At 35.0% G+C, this 21,208-nt stretch overlaps 1 long non-coding RNA gene across 2 annotated transcripts in view; it reads right to left on the bottom strand.

Moving 5' to 3' along the window:
* The window catches only part of LOC149795626 (uncharacterized), a 243,489-nt gene that overhangs the window by 161,419 nt on the left and 60,862 nt on the right, over positions 1-21,208 (bottom strand). The window contains exon 1 of one of the 2 annotated variants that reach the window (XR_016422369.1): positions 1-201. The exons of the other annotated variant lie outside the window; for it this stretch is intronic. This is a non-coding gene — a long non-coding RNA (uncharacterized LOC149795626). Of the gene's footprint in view, positions 202-21,208 lie in introns of those variants that run through there. 2 annotated transcript variants of the gene reach the window in all.

Below are 21,208 nucleotides of genomic sequence, written 5' to 3'. Positions count from 1 at the left end.
CCATTCGTTATGAAGTAGAATCTAGTCCCCTGATAAATCCTTGTAAATACCTCACCACAGCTATCAGAATGTGAAACTAGAGTACATCACAGCACAAACTATTATAACATACTCCTGAGGTTACACTGATATAAAATGCATTCTAATCTGAACCTACGTGAAGATTTTGCAAGATGCATTAGGAGACACTGACACAGGCTGAGAATTTACATCACTCAGATGTATGTATGTATGTATGTATGTATGTATGTATGCATGTATGTATGTATGTCCCACATGACTGACCAGCTAAATGCACAGCTGGGAGGTACAAAGTTTACAGTTTGGTCTACGTTTTTTGTGGGGGGTTTAACACCATTTTTCAGCACATGATATGCTTCAGATTATTTGGTAGAGGAACTACCACCAGCCCACAGGACATTACTGGCAATCTTTCTTACATACCCACATTGGTTGAGTCAAGATTTGAACTCCTGCAGACAGAGGTAAGATATGTGAGTGATCTGTGAAGGCTCACCACCTTAGACTAGCTGGGACCCTCCATAGAGTATAGGGTGAAACAAAAGTTAGCAGACATTTCTGAGCTGTGACCCTCCATATAGTATAGGGTGAAACAAAAGTTAGCAGACATTTCTGAGCTGGGACCCTCCATAGAGTATAGGGTGAAACAAAAGTTAGCAGACATTTCTGAGGTGTATAAAGATTCTGCCTACTACTTCCATTTTCTGAAAATGATCTTAGTCTGTCCCTCTTGTCTCTGCATCAAAGAACCGTGATTTTGACTGAAAATGTCAGTGCCTCTTAAAAATTCTTTTTAAAACAATGTCTGAAAATTATAAGAAATGAACAAATTATTTAGGCAATAACATTTTTGTGTCCATAAACAGTGTCAGAAGACATTCAGAAAATACAGTAATCAGCTCCCCTGTTACCATCATGCACCTTTAATATTATATAAACACTGATTATCTGCGTAATGAATACAATGCTATTATAAATGCACAAAAGTATTTATGGTTATTAATTTCTCAATATGGTATAATAATTATATACAGAATCATTAAAATTTATTAATATATTAATTATAGACAGACTGATATAGGTGGAATGAAAAAAAGTTAGTCTAGAGCAGGGGTGGGCAAACTACAGCCTGCGGGCCGCATGCGGCCCACCAAGGGTTTTCATTCGGCCTGTAAAGGGTTTTCATGCGGCCTAGGAACAAGTCATCATTCGCACTGACTCTGTTTATGTTACTCTGTTTATCAAATAAATGTGCTTCTTTTGAAATTTAAGTTTTCAAATATTAACAACATATTAATAACTGAAAATTAATTAGATGTTATTTAGAAAAACCTTTTGTTTTTGCTATTTCAATAATTATTTTACTTAATGAACTATGTGGCCTGCAACAAGGTGAAAATTTGTGTTTGCGGCACTTGCACTGGAAAGTTTGCCCACCTCTGGTCTAGAGACAATGACCCTTCACTATACTACTTCCCCTTGCATAATGCAAGTTAATCATGGATCCCATTAAACAGAATAAACTTTCTTTTATAATTGCTATCTAATTTAATTCAATTTAGTTATTGGTTTATGAGAAGTAATCATAATGAGATTCCACATCATTGAATATTCCATAGTTGTGGTTTACTACTGTTAGGACATGGCCTTGCTGGAACATACTCCATAGTTGTGGTTTACTACTGTTAGGACATGGCCTTGCTAGAACATACTCTATAGCTGTGGTTTACTACTGTTAGGACATGGCCTTGCTAGAACATACTCTATAGTTGTGGTTTACTACTGTTAGGACATGGCCTTGCTAGAACATACTCCATAGTTGTGGTTTACTACTGTTAGGACATGGCCTTGAGAGAACCTCCTCTATAGTTGTGGTTTACTACTGTTAGGACATGGCCTTGCTAGAACATCCTCTATAGTTGTGGTTTACTACTGTTAGGACATGGCCATGCTGGAACATCCTATCTAGTTGTGGTTTACTACTGTTAGGACATGGCCTTGCTAGAACATACTCTGTAGTTGTGGTTTACTACTGTTAGGACATGGCCTTGCTAGAACATACTCTATAGTTGTGGTTTACTACTGTTAGGACATGGCCTTGCTGGAACATCCTCTATAGTTGTGGTTTACTACTGTTAGGACATGGCCTTGCTAGAACATACTCTGTAGTTGTGGTTTACTACTGTTAGGACATGGCCTTGAGAGAACCTCCTCTATAGTTGTGGTTTACTACTGTTAGGACATGGCCTTGCTAGAACATACTCTGTAGTTGTGGTTTACTACTGTTAGGACATAGCCTTGCTAGAACATACTCTGTAGTTGTGGTTTACTACTGTTAGGACATGGCCTTGCTAGAACATACTCTGTAGTTGTGGTTTACTACTGTTAGGACATGGCCTTGAGAGAACCTCCTCTATAGTTGTGGTTTACTACTGTTAGGACATGGCCTTGCTAGAACATACTCTGTAGTTGTGGTTAACTACTGTTAGGACATAGCCTTGCTAGAACATACTCTGTAGTTGTGGTTTACTACTGTTAGGACATAGCCTTGCTAGAACATACTCTATACTTGTGGTTTACTACTGTTAGGACATGGCCTTACTAGAACATCCTTCAGTATAAGGCCCCCCCCCCCCCCCCCCCCGTAACACAGATTACTTCTGTAGCTACAATGAATAGTATTATAAAGTGGGAGCAATATATTTGTAGACTATACTGACTATTCTATTATATTTACAAGTGTCTTAATTAATTACTGCTATAATTCTTTAATAATCACTGAATATGAAACCTTAGTGTGTTGGTGTGTTGTTGAACACTGAACTAGTACATCTAACAAGCCAGTTCATTTGATGTTTTTAATAACACTGAATAGTAAATAATAAATAAGGCCTAAGTAGTTACTGTTATACATAAATAAACCACCACCACTATTGTTTTCTAGAATTTGGATTCCTTATCCTCTTTCTACAGGTTCCTGCTTCAGATGAGATGGCTGATCATATATTTGTATTAAGAATAAATTTTGTTGGAAGTATGTGTTTCTGATGATGATTAATGTCTGACTAACTTGTGATGTCAATTTTTTATCAGTAAATTAAAAGTTAGGTTAATTTCAGAATATGAAAATACATCCTACAATTATTTAATTTAAAAAAAAATATTTTTCTTTTTCTTATGTAGTCAGAATCTCCACATACTCATAAGCTGGCTGTTGATTTTCAAAACTTGGTTCAGCCTAACATCAACAAGAGTACTGGAATGGCATGATACATCCATGAAGTCCACCTATTACTTACATCATTATTCTACAGATAAGTAACACATTACTGCAAGGGCATGATATACCCATCAAGCACCATATGCTTCCAACATAGGTTTGCTTATGAGTAACAAGTGGACTGTAAAAATGACACAATACATCCATCAAGCAGGCCCTTCAATTCTAATATGGTCCTGCTTATGTGTAACAAGAGTACTGTAAAAATTACACAATACATCCATTACGCATATGATCTTGCTTATGAGTAACAAGAGTACTATAAAAATGACACAATACATCCATCAAGCAAATGGTCCTGCTTAAGAGTAACAAGAATACTGTAAAAATGAAACAATACATCCATCATCCAGGCTGCTCAATTCCAATATGGTCCTGCTTATGTGTAACAAGAGTACTGTAAAAATGCCACAAAACATCCATCAAGCAGGCTGTTCAACTGCAATATGGTCCTGCTTATGTGTAACAAGAGTACTGTAAAAATTACACAATACATCCATTACGCATATGATCCTGCTTATGAGTAACAAGAGTACTGTAAAAATGGCACAATACATCCATTACGCATATGATCCTGCTTATGAGTAACAAGAGTACTATAAAAATGACACAATACATCCATCAAGAAAATGGTCCTGCTTAAAAGTAACAAGAATACTGTAAAAATGAAACAATACATCCATCATCCACGCTGCTCAATTCCAATATGGCCCTGCTTATGTGTAACAAGAGTACTGTAAAAATGCCACAAAACATCCATCAAGCAGGCTGTTCAACTGCAATATGGTCCTGCTTATGTGTAACAAGAGTACTGTCAAGTAGGCTGTTCAATTCTAATATGGTCCTGATTATGAGTAACAAACCCTGTAAAAATGGCACAACACATCCATCAAGCAGGTGGTCCTGCTTATGAATACTGTAAAAATGGCACAATACATCCATCAAGCAGGCTGTTCAATTCTAATATGGTCCTGCTTATGTGTAACAAGCACTGTAAAAATGGCACAATACAGCCATCAAACAGATGGTCCAACTTATGAGTAACAAGAATACTGTAAAAATGAAACAATACATCCATCATGCAGATGGTCCTGCTTATGAGTAACAAGATTACTGTAAAAATGAAACAATACATCCACCAAGCAGGCTGTTCAATTCTAATATGGTCCTGCTTATGTGTAACAATTGAACTATAAAAATGGCATGACACATCCATCAAGCAGATGGTCCAACTTATGAGTAAAAGAAAACTGTAAAAATGAAACAATACATCCATCATCCAGTCTATTCAATTATAATATGATCCTGCTTATGTGTAACAAGAATACTGTAAAAATGAAACAATACATCCATCATACAGATAGCCCTGCTGATGAGTAACAAGAATACTGTAAAAATGGCACAATACATTCATCAAGCAGGCAGTTCAATTCCAATATGGTCCTGCTTATGTGTAACAAGAGTACTGTAAAAATGACACAAAACATCCATTAAGCAGGTGGTCCTGCTTATGAGAACTGTAAAAATGGCACAACACATCCATCAAGCAGGCTGTTCAATTCTAATATGGTCCTGCTTATGAGTAACAAGAGTACTGTCAAAATGGCACAAAACATCTATTACGCATATGGTCCTGCTTATGAGTAACAAGAGTATTGTAAATTTAGCAAAATACATCCATCAAGCAGGCTATTCAATTCTAATACAGTCCTGCTTATGAGTAACATGAGTACATTAAAAATGGTACAATACATCCATTAAGCAGACGGTCCTGCATATGTATAACAAGAGTACTGTGAAAGTGACACAATACATCCATTAAGCAGATGGTCCTGCATATGTGTAACAAGAGTACTGTGAAAACGACACAATACATCCATTAAGCAGATGGTCCTGCTTATGAGTAAAAAGAGTACTGTAAAAATGAAACAATACATCGATCAAGCAGGCTATTCAGTTCTAATATGGTCCTGCTTATGAGTAACACGAGTACTGTAAAAATGGCACAATACATCCATTAAGCAGATGGTCCTGCATATGTGTAACAAGAGTACTGTAAAAATGACACAAAACATCCATCAAGCTGGCTGTTCAATTCCAATATGGTCCTGATTATGTGTAACAAGAGTACTGTAAAAATTACACAATACATCCATTACGCATATGATCCTGCTTATGAGTAACAAGAGTACTGTAAAAATGGCACAATACATCCATTACGCATATGATCCTGCTTATGAGTAACAAGAGTACTATAAAAATGACACAATACATCCATCAAGCAAATGGTCCTGCTTAAAAGTAACAAGAATACTGTAAAAATGAAACAATACATCCATCATCCACGCTGCTCAATTCCAATATGGCCCTGCTTATGTGTAACAAGAGTACTGTAAAAATTACACAATACATCCATTACGCATATGATCCTGCTTATGAGTAACAAGAGTACTGTAAAAATGGCACAATACATCCATTACGCATATGATCCTGCTTATGAGTAACAAGAGTACTATAAAAATGACACAATACATCCATCAAGCAAATGGTCCTGCTTAAAAGTAACAAGAATACTGTAAAAATGAAACAATACATTCATCATCCACGCTGCTCAATTCCAATATGGCCCTGCTTATGTGTAACAAGAGTACTGTAAAAATGCCACAAAACATCCATCAAGCAGGCTGTTCAACTGCAATATGGTCCTGCTTATGTGTAACAAGAGTACTGTCAAGTAGGCTGTTCAATTCTAATATGGTCCTGATTATGAGTAACAAACCCTGTAAAAATGGCACAACACATCCATCAAGCAGGTGGTCCTGCTTATGAGTACTGTAAAAATGGCACAATACATCCATCAAGCAGGCTGTTCAATTCTAATATGGTCCTGCTTATGTGTAACAAGCACTGTAAAAATGGCACAATACAGCCATCAAACAGATGGTCCAACTTATGAGTAACAAGAATACTGTAAAAATGAAACAATACATCCATCATGCAGATGGTCCTGCTTATGAGTAACAAGATTACTGTAAAAATGAAACAATACATCCACCAAGCAGGCTGTTCAATTCTAATATGGTCCTGCTTATGTGTAACAATTGAACTATAAAAATGGCATGACACATCCATCAAGCAGATGGTCCAACTTATGAGTAAAAGAAAACTGTAAAAATGAAACAATACATCCATCATCCAGTCTATTCAATTATAATATGATCCTGCTTATGTGTAACAAGAATACTGTAAAAATGAAACAATACATCCATCATACAGATAGCCCTGCTGATGAGTAACAAGAATACTGTAAAAATGGCACAATACATTCATCAAGCAGGCAGTTCAATTCCAATATGGTCCTGCTTATGTGTAACAAGAGTACTGTAAAAATGACACAAAACATCCATTAAGCAGGTAGTCCTGCTTATGAGAACTGTAAAAATGGCACAACACATCCATCAAGCAGGCTGTTCAATTCTAATATGGTCCTGCTTATGAGTAACAAGAGTACTGTCAAAATGGCACAAAACATCTATTACGCATATGGTCCTGCTTATGAGTAACAAGAGTATTGTAAATTTAGCAAAATACATCCATCAAGCAGGCTATTCAATTCTAATACAGTCCTGCTTATGAGTAACATGAGTACATTAAAAATGGTACAATACATCCATTAAGCAGATGGTCCTGCATATGTGTAACAAGAGTACTGTGAAAATGACACAATACATCCATTAAGCAGATGGTCCTGCATATGTGTAACAAGAGTACTGTGAAAACGACACAATACATCCATTAAGCAGATGGTCCTGCTTATGAGTAACAAGAGTACTGTAAAAATGAAACAATACATCGATCAAGCAGGCTATTCAGTTCTAATATGGTCCTGCTTATGAGTAACACGAGTACTGTAAAAATGGCACAATACATCCATTAAGCAGATGGTCCTGCATATGTGTAACAAGAGTACTGTAAAAATGACACAAAACATCCATCAAGCAGGCTGTTCAATTCCAATATGGTCCTGCTTATGAATATCAAAAGTTCTGTAAAAATGGCACAGTGCATCCATGAAGCAAATTGTTCAATTCTAATAAATGCATGCTTATGTGTAACATGAGTACTGTAAAAATGGCACAATACATCCATTAAGCAGATGGTCCTGCTTACATATAACAAGAGTACTGTAAAAATGGCTCAGTACATACATCAAGCAGACTGTTTGTTAAATTATAATATGGCCCTGCTTAGGTGTAACAAGAGCACTGTAAAAATGGCACAATACATCCATTAAGCAGATGGTCCTGCTTATGTGTAACAAGAGCACTGTAAAAATGACACAATACATCCATTAAGCAGATGGTCCTGCTTACATATAACAGGAGAACTGTAAAAATGGCTCAGTACATACATCAAGCAGACTGTTTGTTAAATTATAATATGGCCCTGCTTAGGTGTAACATGAGTACTGTAAAAATGGCACAATACATCCATCAAGCAGATGGTCCTGCTTAGGTGTAACAAGAGCACTGTAAAAATGACACAATACATCCATTAAGCAGATGGTCCTGCTTACATATAACAAGAGTACTGTAAAAATGGCTCAGTACATACATCAAGCAGACTGTTTGTTAAATTATAATATGGCCCTGCTTATGTGTAACAAGAGAACTGTGAAAATGGCACAATACATCCATTAAGCAGGCTGTTTGTTAAATTCTAATGAGACCCTGTTTTTGTGTAACAAGAGAACTGTAAAAATTGCACAATACATCCATTAAGCAGGCTGTTTGCTAAATTCTAATGAGGCCCTGTTTTTGTGTAACAAGAGAACTGTAAAAATGGCACAATACATCCATTAAGCAGGCTGTTTGTTAAATTCTAATATGGCCCTGCTTATGTGTAACATGAGTACTGTAAAAATGGCACAATACATCCATTAAGCAGGCTGTTCAATTCTAACATGGTCCTGCTTATGTGTAACAAGAGCTGAAAGCAGCACATGATGTAAGTGTAGAAGGCCTCATAGAAGATTTGTCTGCTGACCGAATGAGTTTCTTTTTCAAATAAAGTCATCATTATTATTATTATTATTATTATTATTAGCTAGTTAATATACATCAAACTGTAGTCCACAAAGTTATAATGCATGGCAGTGGGGACACATTTGCAATCTATTCATCCATGTTTTGTTCCATCCTATCATTGGCAGTACTGACATATTCTTTGATCAACACAATCAATGTACCAGAGTATCTGAATGCCACATTTTCAGTTATTTCAGCTAGGTTCTTTGCAAAAGTACCTCACAGCTTTGTAATACAAAATATCTGAAATGTCCACACTGGATGTTATTTCAGCAAGGTTCTTTGCAAATGTACCTCACAGCTTTGTAATACAAAATATCTGGAATGTCCACACTGGATGTTATTTCAGCTAGGTTCTTTGCAAAAGTACCTCACAGCTTTGTAATACAAAATATCTGGAATGTCCACACTGGATATTGTTTCAGCCAGGTTCTTTGCAAAAGTACCTCACAGCTTTGTAATACAAAATATCTGGAATGTCCACACTGGATGTTATTTCAGCAAGGTTCTTTGCAAATGTACCTCACAGCTTTGTAATACAAAATATCTGGAATGTCCACACTGGATGTTATTTCAGCTAGGTTCTTTGCAAAAGTACCTCACAGCTTTGTAATACATAATATCTGGAATGTCCACACTGGATGTTCACAATTTTGCAGTTTGATCTTCAAAAATCACACACCTGAGTCAACGCCAACAACAACAGCTGGTAAACTTGGTCAAATCTGCTTTGGTGGTAAACCTGCTCACCCAGATCCATGTCAGTGGTATGTCTGGTTGAGTAGTGTCCATTAACAGACATTTTGTTAAGCCTACTAAGTGACAATGTAAAACCAACACGTGTTTGTGGTGTTGGTGTCGAAGAAGCTTTGTTTCCAACAAGTGCAAGTAATGCTTCAATAACAATATGACCCATCCAACTGAGTTTAAAATGGCAGAGTTAAATAAAACAGTGGTAGAAAATCTCGGACACTTTGATTAGTCTTCCAAGGAACATCTATATCAAACTTGGGAGCTGATACATTTTCAAATTTTGCTATTGTTTATTCATTTTTGGTTTTGTCTAGTATCTTTTTGATGTCTTTTACAGATGATTCATAGACATGTTTTTGATGCATTGCAACTTGTTTGGCAAGTGGTGCAACTTGGGAGGGCATTTGTTTCGACCAGTAACTTGCAAACTTTCAAAAGCAGTAATAGACATAAAACTATGTATAGCAGTACATCATTACTGTCACTTGGAACTTTCATGGACCTATCTGTAATGCCTGGCCTCATTGTGTATCTGAACCCTCATCCTGAAGATGCTATTAATGATCATGAAATAAAATGTTTCCCCCTGTATGTAGGTACCCATCATGTGTATCAATAGCTGTCCTATCAGCAAGATCAAAGTCACATGCAGCTTACTTTTTATTTAGGATTGTAACTCTATGGACACTGAAAGCAGTTTAAATAAACTTCCTTTAACTCATAACTTCTGAATTTGTCATTTATTTTTCTTCATATTTTCATCAATCTTTTCTGATCATAGATCAACATTATCTATTTTTGTGTCATGGCTTAAGCTCTTAAATTCAATGTGATAGTGAGATGGTCTATTTATGCATTACGACCCAAGGTCAAGTCATGTAACACATGTTTATGATCCAGTCTTAAAGGTCAATGTCATGTTTAATGGTTGGGCTGTACTTCAGATGGCATATAAGTAATCAAAATAAAATATTTAAAATTATATGTCTTGTACAACTATCAAAATCCTGTCTACAAAGTTAAGGACACAGTCATTTCAAGGTTACTTATGTGAGATGTCATGACAGTGATATCATATACCACTTTTATGGTTCTATCTTAAATGTTAAAGTATTCATTTTTTTTGTCCACGCTGTAGATATTAGGAAGAATGTATGTATGCTAATACAGAGAGTGAGTTACATATCATGTTCTATATCATTTCTTGAGGTTAAGGCAAGAATGTCCTGTTAAATCATGATATGAATATTGATACATTTTTACAGCCACGTTTATGTTGGGATATAGCTAAATTCATCCATCATTCTGTTCGCATTTGCTTGTCCAGTACATGTTTAGGTTCTCATAAACAGTAACAAAGAATATGTGAAGACAACAAGCTTTGTAAAATTAAACAAATCATTTCCCTGGAAAAACAATGTACAAATGAGGAAAAGAACTTACGGTTTTAAGAATCAAATCCAAAAATAATCCAAGAATAATCCCAGATTTAAAATTAAGAAGTCCTAGTACTAAAATGTTCTAATGAATTCAAGTTCAAGTTCCAACAAAAAATCCAAAATGGAAGGCGATAATGTATACTATATTCAGTATAGTGCTGTTGGAACACAAGAAAAAACACTCCGGTGTTGGAAATCCAAATAAAATTTTTAATAAATGTCTTTGTTCAGAAATTCTGTATGAGCACTCAAATATTTCCAGAGAAATAAATTAATCTTTTAGAATCCAAATAATCTGAAGAAAAATTAACATATATCTTGAAAACTGGTCACAAATGAAGAAAACGACATCAAGTGTTTTTAAGCCCAGACTGAGATTATTTCTCTAAAACAATGGTTATACAGTAATTTTGAGATGCAGAATAGGTACCTGTATGAAGGTCACGAGATCATGTTTACATCACGTACTCTCAACATGGCCCTGACAAAAGCTAACCATTTTACTCTAAGAATATATACTTCAATAAAACTATTCACAAGTCTAGGGTCACATACCCAATACAGACTCAATTTCACTCTTATTATTCCCACAATAAAAATAAATAATATTTAAAAAAAACTTGTTCACGTAGCTGTTACTAATTTTGAATTAAGGTCGGGAACTAGGTCAGCTTTAAGTGTTTACAAATGAGCAGTCAAGGTCAAACTATTTTCTGGAAAAAATGTCCAATCACGTAAAAAAGATTATATTATAATAGCATGTATTAGAATTTAAAAAATTTAAAGCTGACAAACCATAAAATTTAAATAAATATAAATTCAATCAGATATATGTAACGAGATATTTAATGAAACCTCAGCCACTTATATAACATAATTAGAGAGACCATAGGTTAAGGCCACAGCCAGAGAAATATAAATCAGTGATCTCTGTCCATGTGCTGGTATAACATTTGTTTTATCAAAATATTTTCATGCAACTTTAGGCTATGATATATCTGGACATGATGAATTCAGCCATAAAATCTGCCCCCAGGATAAGGTCAAAAGAAGTCACTAGCCTTTTACATAGGCCAGCACAAATTTAACCATTACATTTTATCTAGTACACATTGTATCATGCAGTGGGCAGGTTTGTAGCTCTAAGATCAAAGTCATTGATAGGGAAAAAGGCAAATGAATGGCACATACTGTGTTGTGTGGTACTCCATTACTTAAAGCCTGGATGATTTGTATGTATGTACATATTAGCCACCTTTGAAGTGGAATCATTGTCATCCATTTTCTTTACATGCAGCTACAGGTATGGGATTAATAATGCATACAAAGGAAAAGCATGCAGACATGCTGCTTTTCTTAAGATTTCATTTTGAAAATAACTATCCATAAGTTCAATATGACACAAATTTTTGTTCCAAAGAACTCTTCACATTTATGAAATAGGCTAAGAATGTGAGTGTTCCACAGCTTTATAGAAAGTAAGACATGACATGTAACATCATACATTATTCATTTATAGTTTGTCTACATGAACTTTTGAAGTCACAGAAACTTTACAAGAGTTTAACGTTTTTTGCTAATGTGGGTATGTGAGAAAGCTTGCCAGTAGCTTCTCGTGGGTCAGTGGTTCTTTCCAGTGTTTTCCCAGGTTCTTCCTCCACCATTAATACTGGCCGCCATGTATGGCCTATCATGTGCTGAAAAATGGCATTAAACCCTACAACAACATTTTTTGAAAATTATGTTTCATTAATCCCCCAAAATTCATTTCTTGAAATGAATTCAACAGTTATTTCCTTATATACCTTCATGTAAATATGTCCCCCTCCCCCCGGTATGCCCTTAGTTGGCTGACCATCCCTGCATTTTTGTTGCCAAACCCAGTACTCCCCCTCCCAAGGGGATTGGTGTGGGGTGTTTAAAAAAAAAAAAAAATTCCTGAAATTGATTGATATAATCTAATTAAGCTGGTTTAGCCCAGTACAAGAATTGCTTAGTATATATATATATATATATATATATATATATATATATATATATATATATATATATATATATATAATGTTTTAAAAAACCCACCTACCTTCCATAATTTTAAAAACAGTGCAATAAGATAAAAAGAAATTTTTTTGACCTAAACAGGTGTCTACTTTGCCCATCTATTTGTGTTGGTCCAACTGCCACAAATGTCGATGGTAAAACTCTTATACACCATCACTTATTCCCATTAGACTTTCACAATGGGTGAACATGGAATCAGTATGGGTTTACCAATGGTAAACAGATAGAGAGCTCATCCTTTGTTTTTTGAGAGAGATGTGACAATGTAAACACTCAATCGGTACATGTATCACTTTGAGAAGACTCCCATGATCCCAATACACATGAAACTACTTGCTTAATCGACTGCTTTAAAACTGTGTATAAAAACTGCTTTTCTTCAAGGAGAATACATTGCAATGTCTTAAAACTCTTGCATCCCATCGGCAACAGCAGTATAGCCTTTAATAATCACATAAATTAATGTGAAAGCATGAACATCTACTCTCATACCAGTTGCACTTTAGATTACCAATTTATTTTTTGCGTGACTATTACACATCATCAAGGTCTATTTTTAAATGAGGAAAGCCCTCTGTACATAAAAAGTCTGACTATCTTTAAATGCAATTTTCAGCCTTTTTTTAAACTGAACACAAGCTTATCTTCAACATTTTTCAATATTTTGAGTCAAACAGAAAAAACAAAAGCAAAGTGAAAATTTTGAAAATTTATAACAATCCTTTAAAGGTTATTTAATTTCAAGATATATCAATTCTGGCTTCTCTTATATCTCATTACATGTGTGATTCCCATCTTTGAAGAAAGTGGGAATATAAGAAACACTTAGTCATAAGTTGATTGTTCAAGAGATCACAATGTATCATGCCATACAGTTACTCAATGAACTGCAAGTAAATTATTGCTAAATGCATATCAACAAAAGTTTAAAGAATCTATTGGAGATTGAATAAGATTCAAACTGACCTTCATCATCCCTTTCCTACTGTTCACTACTGAACAAATTTAAAGAAAATCGCTCTGAAATTCTGTCACTCATCTGTCTCCATCTCTATTGGAAAACCATTACCATGTTATTCTAACTGACATTACAGCCAACATATACTTAGAATTCAATCGGTGTATTGAGATCAAAGCAAATTATTGTATCACTTGAAATCCAATTCTCAGGCAAAGCAGCTTAATTAAGTTGTAAATGCAACACTCCTGCAATGTCCCAGTTTAAACTCTCACTGCAAACAATTTCTGTGTAAATCGATTATTAATGCCATATCATTCGAACTACCATCTGTAACAAAATTGTTTTCTATCTTAGCAGCAAGAATGTAAAAATGTGAAAATCACAACTGTTTTATTTACTGAACTTGAAATTTTCTTCATAAATACAACTTCAAACACTTCTTCAATCTATCATGTGACCAACATATAGTCTTTGAAGCTTCCTCTAAAATCATAAATTGTATCAACTGATGAAAGTGATATTTTGGTCTATTACATTTATAAATATCTAATATGTTTCAGTGTTATTAACAGTGACATTTGGAGTATGGAGTTTTACAGCATATGAACACTACTAGTAGGTTATTAAGTGCTAAGGCAACTGAAAATAAAGCGTTTTGCCCAATGGCATAGTAGATGTACTTGAGTGACCTGATCTTGGGATTTGGACTCGCATGCTTGAAGTCTATAGTATGGACTTAATATAGTAAAAGTCATATCGGTCATGTATGCATTAAGTACCAACTAATTCAGTAACGTTTTTAGAATGTAATGGCTACTATGGTGGCAATGTTGGAAGTCAGATTTGCACCATTTTCTTGACCACACATCTCGAAGAAGTAGTGATAACAATATTTTCAAGCTGGTTGCCATGACAGCCATATTGGAATTCAGATCAGCAACATTTTCATTTAGGACTAAGTAGAAATCATAAGAAGTCTTGTAACGAAAACCCATGTTAATATTACTTTCCATTTAGGAGCAATAACCATAACAATATTTTCAAATGACCACATTTTAATTTTTAACCAACTAGTCACCATAAGCAGTCATCTGGTAAAAACCCTATGTTAATACAACCATCCATCAAGGAAGAGTAGCTGTAAGGATGCAAATTTCTGTCGATCTATAACGAGCACATTAATTTGGGCCAGAGAACAATTAGATTTTAGGGGACAGGTGCTTGTTAAATAGCTATACTGCAATGATCTCTAATGTCTGTGTCAGGAGAGGAAGTGATTCTTAATTACGCATTCGTTTACTTAACTGTTACACGACTAGAAAGGGATGGTTAACTTTTGATTTTATATTGGAACTGTCAGATTTGAAATTTTTCAGATCTGTTGTTTGGAAAATAACGTAGTTAAGCCATGTAATGAATTTCATTCATTCGTGTAACTGAGATGAGAATGGAACCATTATGTCTCGTGTAATGATAATGGGAATCAGTGATGAAATACCATCAGGAAAAAGTACATCAATCTTGTGAAACTAGGTTTGTTTCTGGTCTGCCATGTTTAGCTTGACCAGATAGCCTGTGGTCTGTTCGAATTCCGATAGAACGGTATTTGATATGACGAAAGGGGAGTAATGATCTGTTCCCAGTAGGACAACTGACAGAATATTAAGGTTGTCTCTGTTTATTTTGTAAGGGGAAATAGCTCTACGGACGTATTCATTGAGATATCCACGAACGTATCCACAGAAGTATCTACTTATGTATCCACCTACCCACACAAAGTTTGAGAGCCGAAAAGAGGCGAGACAGTAGACAGGTTGAAAAAGGGAAAAAGCAAATGAACCTAGAACAACCACCACAGTGAAGTCAGAGTGGACTGGATTAAGCAGGTTATGAAGTTGTACAAGGCAATGACTAATTGTTTATGTAACTGATTAAATTATTTTTCTATGCATTGGGGCTCGTGTCATTCTGTTCTATATATCTGCTCAGATCTCTGTTTATTCCATCTGTAAGTTTCACACTTTATTTTAATATTTACTCGATTTGGGCAACAATACCATGGGTAATCATGTTCTAGATAACGATAGCCAAATAAAGTGGACACCTTGTAAGAAGGTACAACCTCATAATACCACACCACCAGTAGCAACCGCTACAGTAGTATTAAACAAGATTGGTTTTTTAATGGATGTCCAAGTGGCCCCTATTTCATATAGGATCAAGTAGACTATTGGATGAATGTGTGTGTAATCCTCCATGTAGTTTAGAAGTAATAGTAAATAACAAACTTGTATCAAAGACGGATGGACAATAGAAAACAGGCCAACCCAGAAGCTTATTTGGTCTATGACCAGTATAGCTAAAAGCAGAATGAGGCATGAATTTGGGATAAACTGCGTACAACTGGCGTCGTAAAAACTGACCATATGATTTGCATGTCTGTAATCTATTAACAAACTTCACTTTATTATTTGACCTTGCAAAAAGTTACTCACTGATCTAGATTCATGATTACTGTACCTCATGCTTTGATAGATAAATTAGTCATATTAAAGATTTAAAAAACATTTAACGATTTCATGCTGACTGCTTAAAGAAGTAAGGGTGATAATAAGTGTGATAATAAGTGATGGTTTGGTACAAATTATGGAAATACTATCATTCAGAGGTGGCTAGGAAAACGACAAAATGCAAATAAATGACAATAGGGCAGCCTCAACATCCCTCTGGTATCAGAACTGGGAGTGATAGACAGAATGACCAAGTGTCAGGAATGCACAAAAAAATGAATTATCACACTAATACTGACCCCAAATACATACAAGAGTCCCTTGAAGGGACTGGCCCTCCACTGGCCAAAAGGAATCTCCAGAAATTCAAAAAAGAGCATTTCTTCCTTTTATCTGTCTAGTGTTGAAACCATATTGGATATTCTTCACCAACAACAAAATATTCTAATTTCAGGTTGGTACGATTTTCATTTAAGAGAAAGCAGACATCATTCGAAGTCATCCATGCATGGGGAGTAAGGGCAAGATTTTGAAGACAGCTGTCATGGCAGCCATACTGGATGTACATCAAGTAACATTTTCACTTAGAACGTGTGGAAAACCCTGTCTAAAGATCATACATTCAGTGGGTGTAGTGACCAACTAGGTATTATAATAAGTCTATTGGTGAAAATCTCATGTTGATATGGCCGTCAATTTGGAGAAGAGCAGAGATACTAAATTCAAGATGTGATTTTGCAAACAGGAGGAACAGCAAAAACAAGATTTTAAAATGGATACTGTGGCCATATTGGATCATGCCAGATTGGCACCATTTTCATATAAGACAACTAGACAAAATAAAAGTTCCCATGTCAAAAGAAATTCTGTTCAAGTAGAATTGTGATTCCCATGTCAATATGACTTTCTGTTCAAGTAGAGTTGTGATTCCCATGCCAACATGACTTTCTCTTCAAGTAGAGTTGTGATTCCCATATCAACATGACTTTCTGTTCAAGTAGAGTTGTGATTCCCATGTCAACATGACTTTCTGTTCAAGTAGAGTTGTGATATTAAGATTTTAAAGATCATTGGCACCATTTTTATTTAGGAACAACAAGACATCATAAATATTTAGTGAAAATCTTTTATTGATATGACCATCTATTCAGGTGGAGTAGTGATAACAAGGTTTTCAAGATGGCTACCACCTCAGATGTACTGAACATCAGATAAGCACCAAGTAGCCTATGGCTGTGGTAGCCATATTGGATATCTGAGCTGTACCATTTTGATTAGGACCAAAAAGCCATGGGATGAATGTGTGTGTAACGTTTCAAGGCAACTGTCCAAGTAGTTTAGAAACTGTAGAGATAACAAACTTGTGCTAGTGCACATGTAGATGACAACAGACAACAGACCATCCCATAAGCTCTTCTGGTCTACGACAAATAGAACTAAAAGTCAGTTTGGCTAAAATGTAAACGAGATTTCATCATTTCTGTAATACTGCAGAAATGTAAAAGAAAGCACTCATATGAAGTTATGTTAAGAACCACAGTATTCCAGTTCAGAAATACAAGTATGAAATCTGTGTAACATGGTAAGTAAGTGATTAGTTCAAAGTAAATAATTAAATAATATGGAAGACTCACCACCCATTTTCTCATATATTCAACTTATGGGTTCCTTAGGGCCCCTGTTCTTGGAAAGCAAGAGAAAACAATGATCTCTGATTAAGTTCTTTATGGGTTTCCAGTAAATGTGGATTATCTGGATCAATAAGTGGATCTCTTTTACAAAATTATTAAGATCAAACTGTAAATTTAAGTTCTAAAAAAACATCTGACTAACTATAGGTGCAGGGTAATGCCAGCATAAGAAACAAATACATGTTTCATATGAAACACGGGTCCATGCAAAGTACCTTTTTCCTCATCTGCAACTAGGCAATCACTTGTTCAGTGAATACATGCTGTGTACTGGCTCTCAAACATTGAGCTTTTAACATATCAACCCCTGGTGACGAATTTAAGTGGCAGGAGGTAGTAGCCTACAGTTGAGATCTGTAGTGTCAAGGTCATGTAAAATACACTAAAGTGGGTGCTATTATAGAAAGGTAGACAGATGATACCAAATAATCTGGAATTTCTAGTTGTACTACAAAATACAGAGGAAAAAACCTCATTTTTTGGACCCAATTTTTTCCTACCCAAAATTCGCACGTGGTCAGAATCCGATTTTGTGTTCGTATTTGAGACTTTTTTGGTCTCAAATCTAAGGCAAACCGGTATGAACTGCAAACAAACAGGTGAACCTTTGCAAAATGTATGATAAGATGGGCATTTGGAATAAAGAGTGGTCTCGATACGAAAATAATGGGTCTGTTAAGCACAACAACAAAAAAATTAAATAAATAAAAAATTGCCTTCTGCTCATGTGTGAGCCAAATAGCCAATGAAAAACAATGTTTCTAACAGAACTAGGCAGTAGTTTATTGGAAGATCACCTGGAAGTTTGTGTTTTCAGATGTAATCAGAAATAGCTTTCAAAATGTGTTTCCTACTCAAATTTCAGATGAAAATGACAAAAACCTCCAGGGTTTAATGTGTTAACAGAATCACCTGAATTTCTCACAAGTCTTCAGCAAACAAAACTGTCATCATGATAGATCTGCAAAGAGAGTTTGATGAGGAATGCCAAAAATTTATACCCAACAAAACTGCCGAAAAGAACAAAAACCACATTCCCTCAAAGGGAATGACACCCAACTTTCCAAAAGGAATTTCCATAAAGTCAAGATAAGACCATTTCTTCTTCTTCCAAATGGTGATTGACATCATCAGTTATTCTTGAACATGCTTCTGAAATCAGCCACTGTGTCAGCCATAAGAATGGCATGATTTTCAAATCAGCCACAGTCAGCCAAAAGAATGGCAGGATTTTCAAATCAGCCACTGTGTCAGCCATAAGAATGGCATGATTTTCAAATCAGCCACTGTGTCAGCCATAAGAATGGCATGATTTTCAAATTAGGGAACCACTGCTCTAAAGTTTCAATCACCAAATATGTTGTTTTTAATAACGTAACTACAATCTGACATTTTTTATCACCATTATTGATTTTGATGATCACTTGTGGCAGCAAAACTAGTCAAAAATTGTAGTTGGTAAATAAAAAGTTTATATATTCTCAGTAAAACAAGACATACATATATCAACCCGGACGAGGAGTGTTATGACTCTATGGTCTTAAACAAAGTAACACAAAAGAGCAAAAACCAACAAGTTTTGTCAAATTCAACAAATAATTTATTTATATAGAATACAAAGTGAAAATTCAAAAAGCCCTTACAGTATTGTGAATTAAATCCCCAAATAGTCCTAAAAGTTGTATTACAAGTCTAAATATATAAAGTTTCAACTGAATTCCAGTAGTATTCCAAATGTGTTGATGTGCCTGTGTCTGAATTGTGATTATACGCTGAGTCTTTTTTGATGTATCACAATAATATAATCCAAAAATGTTCTTGCTTTAATTCACTATAATTCCAAATTAATGTTCCAGTCTAAAAATATTATTGATGAGCACTTTGTATTTCTAGTGAACAATAACTTGAATAAATAAAATTTCACCTGAATACAAAAAAAAATTATCACAACAATTACACTGATACTACTTCAAGATGTTATGGCAAGAATGAGTAAATTCTGAAGTAAACAACATTAAATAAAAAGCTAAAACAAAAAAAAAAAAACAGAACAAGGAGAGGGTCAGAAGTTCATTTTTAGAACATTCTAAGTTGTCAACAAGACAAGGCCTACAATTAAAATTATAATCAACATCAGGTATAACAAGTTTTTCCATGGGGGAATTCCAATGTCCTGGTCTCAGATTAAGATAAACATGTTTACTACTATTGATAATGATCCTAATATTTAATCAATTCTCACAGAGAAATATTAGCTATGTATTATGTTGTTTACAAAATCAATGTCCCTAGTCAGGTACATATTTGAACTTGATTTTTGACTAAGGTCACTTACAAAATATATTTATACATAACATATAATCATGGAGGAAGAAATGCTAACAAACAAAACAAATTAAATATAGGTAACAGGAGAAAAGGCAGAATGCTTTAACTTGAAAAAAAAATAACAATAAAAGACTGAAGGCAGATTAGTGGATATGGAAGCAGCAAGACTACAGAATTTTAGAGGAGCAACATGTGCTAGGGTGAATGGGTTTTGTTCTTGGCAAGTTCCCACATCTGCTGTAATAATCAGTAGGAACCATGTTGGAGGTAGAACTCCATGGAGGGATTCTGTGCCAGGTTTCCTGCCTACTGCTGACACATGAGCTGGCACAACATTAGGAAAAAAAACATTGCAAAGATTGTGTTTTTCAAAGAGCCAGACATACATATTCTTCCAGGAAGGATTACATTTCTTAAGGTTACCTAAGTACTGAATCCCAATTGTGCTGGTTTAGTCTAGCTGGCTATAAATGAATTCCAAAATTTGGAATGTATGCCTACCAGAAAATTTGATACTCCAGTCCAACATACCTATCCAACCTAACCCATGTGTACACACCAGCAAGATACTTATGCTCCTCTTCTGACAATTGTATACTCATTATTTCCACTATGAAAACAGTGTCATATGGACAAGGTTCTTTTGCATACCAGGGCCTAGCAACGTGGAATGAATTGCCCAATGAACTAAGACACAAAGATACAGTGATCCCATTCAAGAGTGCTCTTAAAACTCACCTACTTCGACTGCAAGAACAAACTTAAAGACCTAAAAATGTTTCCTACCTTAAATATTTTCAGCATGTTTTATGTTTTCTAATTTCATGGTGTTTGTTTTTGTAATCATATCATTATATGTTTTTTTATGTTTTAGGTGTTGTCTAATGTAAAGCAATTAGAGCTTCTAAAGATTATGCGCTATTATTTAACAAAAAAACCTTCTTATTAATGCGTCAATGACATTTTTACACTGGCATTTATTTGCTTGTTAGTAACTTTATGTTCACTCAAACAATATTCTATGATTCTGTGTTAATGCATGATTTATATCTATGATCTATATATCAACTTTAAAAA

This window comes from Sinohyriopsis cumingii, chromosome 7 (assembly GCF_028554795.1).
Source record: "Sinohyriopsis cumingii isolate HCF-2022 chromosome 7, ASM2855479v2, whole genome shotgun sequence".
NCBI lineage: Eukaryota > Metazoa > Mollusca > Bivalvia > Unionida > Unionidae > Sinohyriopsis > Sinohyriopsis cumingii.
This window is presented reverse-complemented; position numbering and strand designations above follow the sequence as displayed.